The sequence below is a fragment of the Grammomys surdaster genome, unplaced genomic scaffold (assembly GCF_004785775.1).
Source record: "Grammomys surdaster isolate TR1022 unplaced genomic scaffold, NIH_TR_1.0 99, whole genome shotgun sequence".
Taxonomy (NCBI): Eukaryota; Metazoa; Chordata; class Mammalia; order Rodentia; family Muridae; genus Grammomys; species Grammomys surdaster.
In genome coordinates, this window is record NW_021604578.1 from 18,048,336 (window position 1) to 18,058,798 (window position 10,463).

General features: G+C 46.1%; 1 protein-coding gene and 1 non-coding gene across 4 annotated transcripts in view; one reads left to right on the top strand and one right to left on the bottom strand.

The window, feature by feature from the left end:
- The window catches only part of Ocln (occludin), a 50,577-nt gene that overhangs the window by 25,447 nt on the left and 14,667 nt on the right, over positions 1-10,463 (top strand). The window lies entirely within an intron of this gene.
- Positions 2,098-2,242, bottom strand: LOC114636303. Its single transcript, XR_003713604.1, has one exon. It is a non-coding gene; the product is annotated as a small nucleolar RNA SNORA48 (small nucleolar RNA).

Below are 10,463 nucleotides of genomic sequence, written 5' to 3' on the forward strand. Positions count from 1 at the left end.
TGTGTGTGTGTGTGTGTGTGTGTGTGTGTGTGTGTGTGTGTGTGTGTGTGAGAGAGAGAGAGAGAGAGAGAGACAGAGACAGACAGAGAGACAGAGAGACAGAGAGGTAGAGAGCACTTGCCTTACATGTGCAAGGTCCAACCCCCTGTGTGTGTGTGTGTGTGAGAGAGAGAGAGAGACAGAGAGACAGAGAGACAGAGAGACAGAGAGAGGGTGGGTTGGATGGAGAGGGAGATTTTAGATTCAATATTAGGCTAATGAGATTCATGTACATTGTTGTATTTAACTAGAGACAACAGTCTGGTCCCCTGATCTTATGATCTTGAGATTGAACTCCCTGGAAGTTCATCTAGTTCCTGTTGATGGGCTGTTGAATAGTGTTGGTAGACTGAGGCTGTATAGCTTAGTTGTAGGGTATGTGCCTAGTGTGCTAGAGGCCTTGGGTGTGATCAGTAGCATCGCCGCAAAGCAAAACAGAAACACAATTGCTATTTTTATGAGCCTTTTTAAAAAAAACTTTTTGATTCTTTGTGAGTTTCACATCATAAGCCCCAGTCCTACCCATCTCCCCATTCCCTCATATCTGCCTGTCACCCCTGCAGCCTCTCCTCCAAAATAAAACACAAACAACAACAAAAAAAAATGAAAGCATAGAAAACATCTCATCATGGAAGCTGTAGTGTGTCCCAGTGTGTCCCACTCTGTCCACACATCTTTACTTGCAAATGTTCACTGCAGTGTGAGTCAGTGGTCTGGTTTGAGATCTCTGGCTCTGTGATGAAATCAATATCGGACCCTCATCAGGACTTCTCCCAGTTATCCTGTTGTTGCCCTGTGTCATGGAGATCCTGCAGCTTTGCAATAGCAGGCCTGGCCTTTCACACATCCAACTGTTAGCAGGTGACATAGATTTGGGGGTGGGCCAATTCAGAGCCCTGATCTCAGCCTGCTCTCAAGCCTGTACCCACACCTCCAGAGCCAGCTCCACGGTACTGTCCAGCCAGTGATGAACAGGGCCACTTTACCTGCTCTCCTGACTGCCTCGGGTAGTGAGGGGCAAGGGGGCAGAGGCCATCTCCCCACCCCCAGGCTACCTCTCAGCAGAGGGGAGCAGGGCCAGTTCTCCCACACTCTGGGAGCTCACCCGCACCCCCTTCAACAGGGCTAGCTCTACTGTGCTACACAGATGGGGTACAAGGCATGCTCTCCCAAGTGCTCCAGCCTCCAGAGGGCAGGGCCAGTTCATCTGTCCTCATGACTCCAGGACCAGTTCTCCCAACTGCTGCATGTGGCAAGGGTTGAGGCAGTACTTCTGCACTGGTGCCACCCCATGGCAAATGAGTGGCCCGGTCAGCTCTCCCACACTCACATTCTCAGAGCGTGCTTACTTACATCCTACCGCCTGGGCCAGGGCCTGCTCCCTGAGTGCTGCCATAGGTGAGAGGTGGAGCCAGCTTGCTAGAGTGCCACATTCAGTGAGCGGCAGGGACAGTTCTGCACAGCCCCTGGACATCCATATGGTTCCAATGACTGCCCCAATCAGAGACATCCCCGTGGATGTCTATACCGACTCCTGCTGCTGTGTAGCCATAGACTCCGTCATGGCCCTCAGCAGCAGCTGGGGGTTGGGACCTCACTGTGGTCCCAGAGCTGGCCGGCTGCTCACACCAGGGTATTCCTCTCCACCCTGAGTCTCCGGTCCCATCTCTCTTCAGAATGCTCAAGCTGCTCCACTTCTCTTTCTCCCCCACCTGACCACCACATACTCACACACTGTTATGGTTCCTGCTGCAGGCTAGCCATGCACTGGTGGGCCCCTGGGTGACATCCTTCATTCATGCTGGGTGGTATGGTGTGGGTGCAGGGGAAACACCCCCTGTCCTCCCTCCCTTCCTGAAGCAGTAGGGAGAGTTGACCCTGAGGACATGAGAGTCAGTGACCTAGCCCAAGCAGGTGTCTGTAGCCTGCCTGTGCAGTGCACTGACGGGGCAAGCCTGCCTGTGCTGTGCGCTGATGGGAAGATCTGTGGGCGGCATGGCAGTCCTTAGGTCTGTGTCTGCCTTCCTCCTCCCATGCCGCGTTGCCTGGATTTGATTTTTATGAGTCCTAGACATAAGACAGCTTTGGCCACTAAGCCAGGTCTCAAGCTAGGATGAACAAAGGTCTGCCACCCTCTCTGCCTCTGACTTATAAAAAAAACAACATCACCAATAAGATGTCTCTTTGTTCATTGCCAGGGGGAATATGAACCTCTTTGACTCACCTACACTTGAGCAAATTTCTCTTCAACCCATACCCAAGTGTGGAACTCCTGGGGTGAAGAGTTTGTGAGCATACCTCTTAACAAAATAATGCCAAATCGTTTTCCAAAGCTTTCCTGTGCCGGGCGGTGGTGGCGCACGCCTTTAATCCCAGCACTTGGGAGGCAGAGGCAGGCGGATTTCTGAGTTCGAGAGTTCGAGGCCAGCCTGGTCTACAGAGTGAGTTCCAGGACAGCCAGGGCTACACAGAGAAACCCTGTCTCAAAAAAAACCAAACCAAACCAAAACAAAACAAAAAGCAAGAAAGAATCAAAGCTTTCCCGCTTATTGTCTCAGCCACGGCTCTTGGCACTGTTAGACTGTCTGTCTATCAACAGTAGAAGTGCATCACTGTTATCCTTGTGTATATAGATTGTCTTGGTCATTGGCCTAATGTATTCCTTTCTGCTTTGCCCCAATTGTTGAGGTAGCAAAAACCCAAGCAGTGTCTCTGATATCTTGATTTTTGTAAGAGTTTTGATAGGGGGCAAAGGGCAATTTTTATGAGGCATGAGATAGTCTAAGTCCTGCTTGGTGTCGGTGTGTCATGCATAAGTGACTAAGCAATGTGCATATCACAAGCCAAAGTGCCGTAGTCCAGTCAGTATGAGGATATCCTTCCTCTCTGTGTACCAGTGTCTTGATTGTATGATGGAGGTGCTTCTCAGGGTTTGGGAAGAGAGTGGAAGCCACAGCTGGAGGCTGAGTCAGTGTGGAGGTTGAGGAGGGAAGAATGCTTGAGTCTAGGAGATAAAGGCCATCTGAGTAACATGGGGAGACCTGTCTCAAAGACAACAACTGCAAGGAACCCTCAAGTGTTCTTGTGTATCGAATGAGTTTTTTTTACAATTACCTGTGAATATTTTCCCACCCATAGGCATACCAGCTAGAAAACCAGGCTCTAGCGAGTCTGTATCATGGAGAGGCAAACAAACCCTTTCTTGTGGGCTTCAGTTCTTAGATAGATGGACTAGCGTGATTCTTAGGCCCCCATTTCTCCATTCTTTATGTGTAATGTTGTCTTTCCTACTTTTTGTTTGTTTCTTTTTCTTTCTTTCTATTTATTTATTTATTTATTTATTTATTTATTTATTTTTGTTTTTTTCGAGACAGGGTTTCTCTGAGTAGCCCTGGCTGTCCTGGAACTCACCCTGTAGACCAGGCTGGCCTCAAACTCAGAAATCTGCCTGCCTCTGCTTCCTAAGTGCTGGGATTAAAGGCGTGCGCCACCACTGCCCGGCTGTTTGTTTCTTGACACAGGGTTTCTCTATATAGCCCTGGCTGTTGGTTGTCCTGGAACTCACTATGTAGACCAGGCTAGCCTGAAACTCACAGAGATCCCCTGTCTCTGTCTCCAGAGTGCTGGGATTAAAGGCGTGCGCCACCACTGGCCGAACTCTGATTTTTTAACCGACGTTTGGTTGGAGAGAGTTCCTGGGTATATGTGAACATGTCTGGTTCCAGTGCGCACTGGCAAGCAGAGTAACACATCTTTGCCTCTTAGTTCCTTTGTAGTTACTTTGTCTGCCTCTCAAGACTAATATGAGATGTGGCTGATTAAAATATGTGTCTAACTCTAGGAAAGGAAAACAGCTGACTACACAGGGAAGAATTTTGATGTCCTAGTTAAGGTGACAGAAACAACTGTGAATTTGCTTAGGTAAAAAGACTATTTAAAGCCGGGGGGTGGTGGCACACACCTTTAATCCCAGCACTTGGGGGGCAGAGACAGGTGGATTTCTGAGTTCGAGGCCAGCCTGGAGTTGAAATAACTTAGCTTCAGAGAACAGTGGTGAGGTTGTGTTATCAGTGATAACTAAAATCAGAGACTTTCTAAAGGTCCTTAGGACTTGCATGCTAACCTTGTTCTTCCTGCTTGGGCAAGCTTCACTTCATCTTGAGAACAAGGGCAGAAAGCAGACACTTGGAGTTTTTGAGATTTTTTTTAACTCTTGGTTATATGTAGCCCAGGTAGCTGAGGATGGCCTTGAACTTCTGATCTTCTTGCTTCTACTTCCCAAGTAATGGGACTGTATGTATTACCACATTTAGCTTGACTATTTGATACTAATGCTTCCCAAACTGGCTGGAAAGGGACCCTGATTGGGTCTGATGGCCTCCTTGCACTCACTCACTGTGGCCACTTGGTGTAGCATTTGTATGGAGTGAGGAGAGGGCTTCTAGGGAAAAGATGCTGTCAGGACGCATTATAAATATGCTACTTGAATCCATTGTAATTTCTCCGTTGTTTATATGTATGGAGTCATCTGACTAGGTATAAGTTCAGGGTGTAATCTGAATAGCTTACAATAAGTTTCTGAGTAGTTTTGAATGTATTTGCTGGCTTCTCTTACCGAGGCTGCCCTTTCTGCCTGATAGAACAGGACCTGGAACAGAGCAAGCACCATGCTCTAAGGAGTTGAGAGTAACACAGCAGGAACCATTCGTCTGTGAGTGTTAGGGCTGAGTTGAGAAGGACTAACAACCTTGATTTTACAAAGACAAAGTAATTCATGCTAATAACTTTCGGTCAGAATCCCTTTACCAAGTGTGCAGTTTCTCTGTAACTATAGAAAAATGCATATTCACTTTCTCTAGTTAAATCCAAGACTGGCTTTGGGGAAGTTTACACCTCTATGGTAAATATTTAAAAGTTGATTGTGAACATGTGCTTAGATTTTTTTTTTTAACTTTTTGAGGTGTGTGCTGCCATGCCTGGCCTTGAGATCAGTTTTTATTACTACGTTATCTGACCAATTGGCAATTAAAATTCAGAGCTCGAGTTTCAGGTTCTCCTGATGTAGTTAGAGAATCTGAGATGGGTTTGTTATTCTCAGATGGAGGATGAAGAGCTGAGGTGCAGACAGGCTTCGGAGAGAAGATGGCGGTCTGTAGTGACGTGGCCTGGGCTGTTTACTCAGACTCTTTCCAGTGCAGCGCATTCTGTGGCTTGGGTTTGAACTTTCTAACATAACTTTGACAGGAAAGTTTAAAAAGAAAGACAGACAGATAGATAGACAGACAGAAAGAAAGAAAGAAAGAAACCATGAAAGTATAGAGTCAGGGCAGGATTTGTGCAGCTTGGACCTTGTTACTTGTGACCATTCCAGGATGTCCTTGATTTCTGATGAAGTTTTTAATATAACAGGTTAATAATAATAACTGTAAACAGGGAAAATATTTATTCATAGTTAGGCTGTCAAAATTGAAAGTCAACCAGTATAATCTGACCCAATGATTTTTTTGTTTGTTTGTTTTTGTTTTTTTTTTGTTTTGTTTTTCGAGACAGGGTTTCTCTGTGTAGCCCTGGCTGTCCTGGAACTCACTCTGTAGACCAGGCTGGCCTCGAACTCTGGAACTCAGAAATCCCCCTGCCTCTGCCTCCCAAGTGCTGGGATTAAAGGCGTGCGCCACCACCACCCGGCTAGACCCAGTGATTTTTTTAAAAAACAGCTTTATAGAAATATATTTGTCATCCAATAAACTGTTTATATGCACCAATGCTCCTGGATTTTATATGGGGGTTATGTCTCGATAAAATCACTGTACATGATCATCATAAGTAAGAAATATATTGAGCACATCTACACCCAATACAGTTCAGTTAGAATGGTAATCAATAGAGTATGCAAGACGTAAGGACGTAAATGTACCATCGCAGTGTGACTGACTCCTGTCTACCGAGCTCCAGCCTTACAGTGAAAACATGTTTTCCTCAGGGCTTTCTGTGTCATCTCTACAGCGTGTCCATGGTGGGAGAGAAATGAGCATGCTAGGCTGGAGTGACCAGGCAATCTTGGTTATTAGCCTTAGACAACTGATGAGACTCGGATAGCCCTCCACTCTCCCCAGTACAAGCATTCTTGTCTGTACTGTTGGTTCACTGTACCGTTCTTCTCTCTGTGGGGAAGATGTCATGGTTGTCTGTGGTCTCTGACGGAACAGAATGTAGTACAAGTAATAGCTGCTTAGCTGACTGACTGTGGCACCCAGGAGGAGGAGTACAGTAAGTAGGCCCTGACTGTTTCAGGTCCACTGTGAGTGGAGAGAGGCTGGCGGACAGACAGAAACAAACAGACAGACAAACAAACAGAGCCTGTTTTAGAGAGGTCTGTGGGAAGAGAAAGAGTTTGTGTTAGAGCTGGAGACTGCTTTTTGTGGTTCTCTGAAAGTTGCAGTTCCTAGATTTCTAGCACCAAGAGTTAATGTTTCTGAAGTCAGCCATGTGGATAGGTGTAATGAACTAAACCGGACATGGCTGTCTGCAGCCCAGGGCTTTCTGTCCCACATCAGTGGCTCTCCTCCATTGCTGCCATCAGGATCCCCTGGAGGCAGCTTTAGAGCAGTTTACTCTGCTCTGCCCCCTGGTTTCTGATTTAGTGAGTTTGGAGCTGATGGCTTGTATGTGCTGTTCTGGGGAACATGATTTAAGAGCCCCTGTTCCCTAAAGTCTAGCCACAGATGTTATACAACAGACCTGTTTAGCCTTTGAGTAATCGTAGGTAAAAGTCCTTTCTGTACCATGACATACCATACCCTAGTAAGCTGAAGGGCACTGAAGGGCGTTAGTAAACTGAGGGGTATTTGGGACAGCTGGTGGTGGCTCAGGGATATTTCTGGCTCTTAGAGGAGCTGTAGCCAGAAATACCTGTGTACTGAAGTACAGCCTTCCCTGGGATTTCTGTTTCTGCAAGAAGCCACAGATTAGATAACCGATAAGGTTCACTTAGTGAGAGTGAGGTTCTCCACCTCTCCTGCACCCAGACCTCTTAATAGCTCCCGACTTGCTTCCAAACCTCTGACAGAATTTGTCTTTGTTGATATACAGTTTCTTAGGAGAACATGCAGCTGGTACTGAACAAAGGCCTTAAAAGGTCTTAGTGCCATTGAGCAATTTAGATCAGCCATTTGTTCCAGCTTGGTCCATGGCCTTTTGTTTGTAGGATTGATCTACATGTGTTTAAAAAAAAAAAAGGATTGGGGTGATGGTGGCAGTCGCCTTTAATCCCAGCACTTGGGAGGCAGAGGCAGGCAGATCTCTCTGAGTTTGAGGCCAGCCTGGTCTACAAAGTGAGTTCCAGGACAGCCAGGGCTACATAGAGACCTGTCTTGAAAAACCAAAACCAAACAAACAACAACAACAAAAAAGCAAAATCAAAATCCAAAAAAAAAAAAAAAAAAGAACTTTTGAGAAGGTATTTGTAGCTTTTGTCAGGGTTGAGCATCTGCAGGTATAAAAATACCAGGAAACAGGAAAAACAAGTTGGACCTCTCAGTGTGGAGAACTTGTGCAAGGATCATAGCTCCTGAAGGTGGGTTGGGCAGGCTGTAAAATGGAGATGCACTTTGAGATTAGCCCGCTTCTCTCTGTGCAGGGCTGTTTCTCTGCTTTACTTACCGAGCAGGCAGAGGCCCTTTTGGCGTGGAATTCTCAGCATCACTAGGGACTGAATTTTGTGTCGGTTGCTGCTCTTAGAAAGTTAGACAAGTAGAGATTTTATGTTGTATCTCAGAGTGTGGTGAGTTTAAGGTGAGCAGAATGATTTTCTTGGTTTCAGGGATAGTGAGTGATGTGCCTAGATACAGTGCACACCTCAAGAAGCTGGGGTGGAACTGGAATGGAGCAGCCTGTTGAGAGAGGGACAAGGCTTCCACTCCAGCCATTTCTTCTTCTATTCAGAAAATACTGACAATCCTATCTACCTGGGTGGGGCTAAAATAAACATCAGACTGCCTGGCACTTGATGGTAGACATTTCCCTTCCTCTTAGCGGTGGTGACTTTTGTCACACTGCCAGGCTGGCTGGTTGTGGGTCCAGCCTGACTGTGCACATGTGAACTTGTAATGAAGGCAGAGCAGACAGGAAGTGGAGACTGCTGTCATCAAAGCTTTGTTGTTTTGTTTTTGTTGTTGTTGTTTTTTTAAGGCAGGGTTTTTCTGTGTAGACCAGGCTGGCCTGGAACTCACAGATCCTCCTGCCTCTGTGCCGCTCTCCACCATTTTTTTTTTTTTAAATTGGAATGTGTACCTTTGCATCCTATGTATCCCTCCAAATTAACTATTCTATTCTTTAAACTTGTTTAAACTTGAGTGAGATATGTTTTTGAGATAAACTTTTGAATTTAATCTCAAGAGTGAGTCTGAGGCATTTCTTGGTTGCCTGGACTCCACTGTGTGGATTTCCATTTCCTTTTTGTATCAGTTCTTTTCCATGCTTGAAGACGCCATAGTAGAGACTCAGTCAGCCAAGGGCTTACTGGAGGCTGTGCTGAGTGGCAAGCCCAGCATTTGGCCGGGGGAGTGATGGCTATGGAACTTTTCTTCTCCCAAGACTGATCTTAATTTGTGTTTTTGCTTTACATTCTTGTTTTTTGTTTTGTTTTGTTTTTCGAGACAGGGTTTCTCTGTGTAGTTCTGGCTGTCCTGGAACTCACTCTGTAGACCAGGCTGGCCTCGAACTCAGAAATCCACCTGTCTCTGCCTCCCAAATGCTGGGATTAAAGGCGTGCACCACCACCGCCCGGCTTTTGCTTTACATTCTTTTGCCTCCAGTTTTCAAGGAAATCTTTTTACAGCAAGCTCTGAGCTGCTACTGCTGTTGGTGCTGCTGCTCCTTTTCCTTCTCTTCCTCTTCCTCCTCCTCCTTCAATAATTATTTATTTATTTTATGTATATGAGTACACTGTAGCTGTCTTCAGACACACAGCAGAAGAGGGCATCAGATCCCATTACAGATGGTTGTGAGCCACCCTGTGGTTGCTGGGATTTGAACTCAGGACCTCTGAAAGAGCAGACAGTGCTCTTAACCACTGAGCCCTCTGAGCTTCTTTTTATTACATTTTATTACATTTATTAATTTGTGCACATGTGTGTTGAGGTTGCACTCGTGCCATAGCATGTGTGTGACTCAGAGGACACCTGTGGGACTTAGCTTTCTCCTTCTACCATGTAGGTCCCAGAAACTGAGCTCAGGTTGCCAGGTTCCTTTGCAAGCCGAGCCATCCTGAAGGTCAAGCTCTGGGCTTCTGACTTATGCAGACACTGGCCTGGTTTTGGCTAGCAAGGCCTCCCACATCACCAGTTTTTATTAGGTCTAGGACCTTGGGAAGCTTATCCAGTGCCCTGAGCCACAGCTTCCTCATTTCTGAGAGAGGTGTCAAGGCTGTAAGACTGTGCCTAGGAAATGATCTGTCAGGTGAGCATTGTTAGCAGCCAGGTTGGTAGCTTGTGAACAGCCCCTTGTCTCCAGAAGTTAGAGGTTAGTGAGTGAGCCATAGCTGTGAGTAAGTGAGTGGGAGGTCTGGCTGGAGGTTTGTAGAGATAGATGTGGGGAGATAGGAGAGGCTTGTACCTCATCCTGCAGGGATGAGTGAGAGGCCCCTAGAAGGTGGCTGCACTTGAACTAGGATTAGTGGACAGAGAAAGAAGGAAGGGTATCCCAGGCTGTAAAGAGCCAGAAGGAATGGGCTTGCTGGAGGGGAAAGGAAGGGGAGTGGATCCAGGAGAAATGTAAAACAGGCTTTTAAGAAAAGGAAGCCTTTTATTGTTCTAGTGAGAGCTCTAGAATAAGAACAGGCCTTTGACTTGGCAAGGGATCTGGCTGAGAGGGTGTTGTGTTCTGTTGTAAGGAATTCAGTGGGAGCCAAGAATGGTTCCCACCCGGGCCCCCTGTGGTGGAATCTAAGTCCACTCCCTGGAAACCCACCTGCTGGTTTGGCAGTGGCCCTGAATTCCACTTTTAGAGTGAAATAATCCTACCCTGAATATGAAACAGTCAAAACCACTGCATGCTCCCATAGCAGAGAACCTAAAATGGAAAGCTCACATAACCTAAGGGCACACCATGTATGGATGCAGAAAGTAGTTGTTAAAAGTACAAAAATAGCAGAATCATCCAGTTACAAGCTTGCAAGTTCTGTAGGGGGAAAAAAAAAGCTCAATTGGATCTAAAGGACTTACTTGTATCCAGTATAGGAGGAGGTTTTTGTTTTGTTTTTCACTGTGTTCAGAAGATGTTGTAGTAGATGGGATACTTCATTTCCTTTAATCATCTAAATATTCTTATGAAGTAATTGCTCTCAATTTATGCAGACAGGGACACTGAGATCTGTAGAAATCCAAGGAGCCTGATGCCATTATTCTTTTTTTTTTTTTTTCTTGATT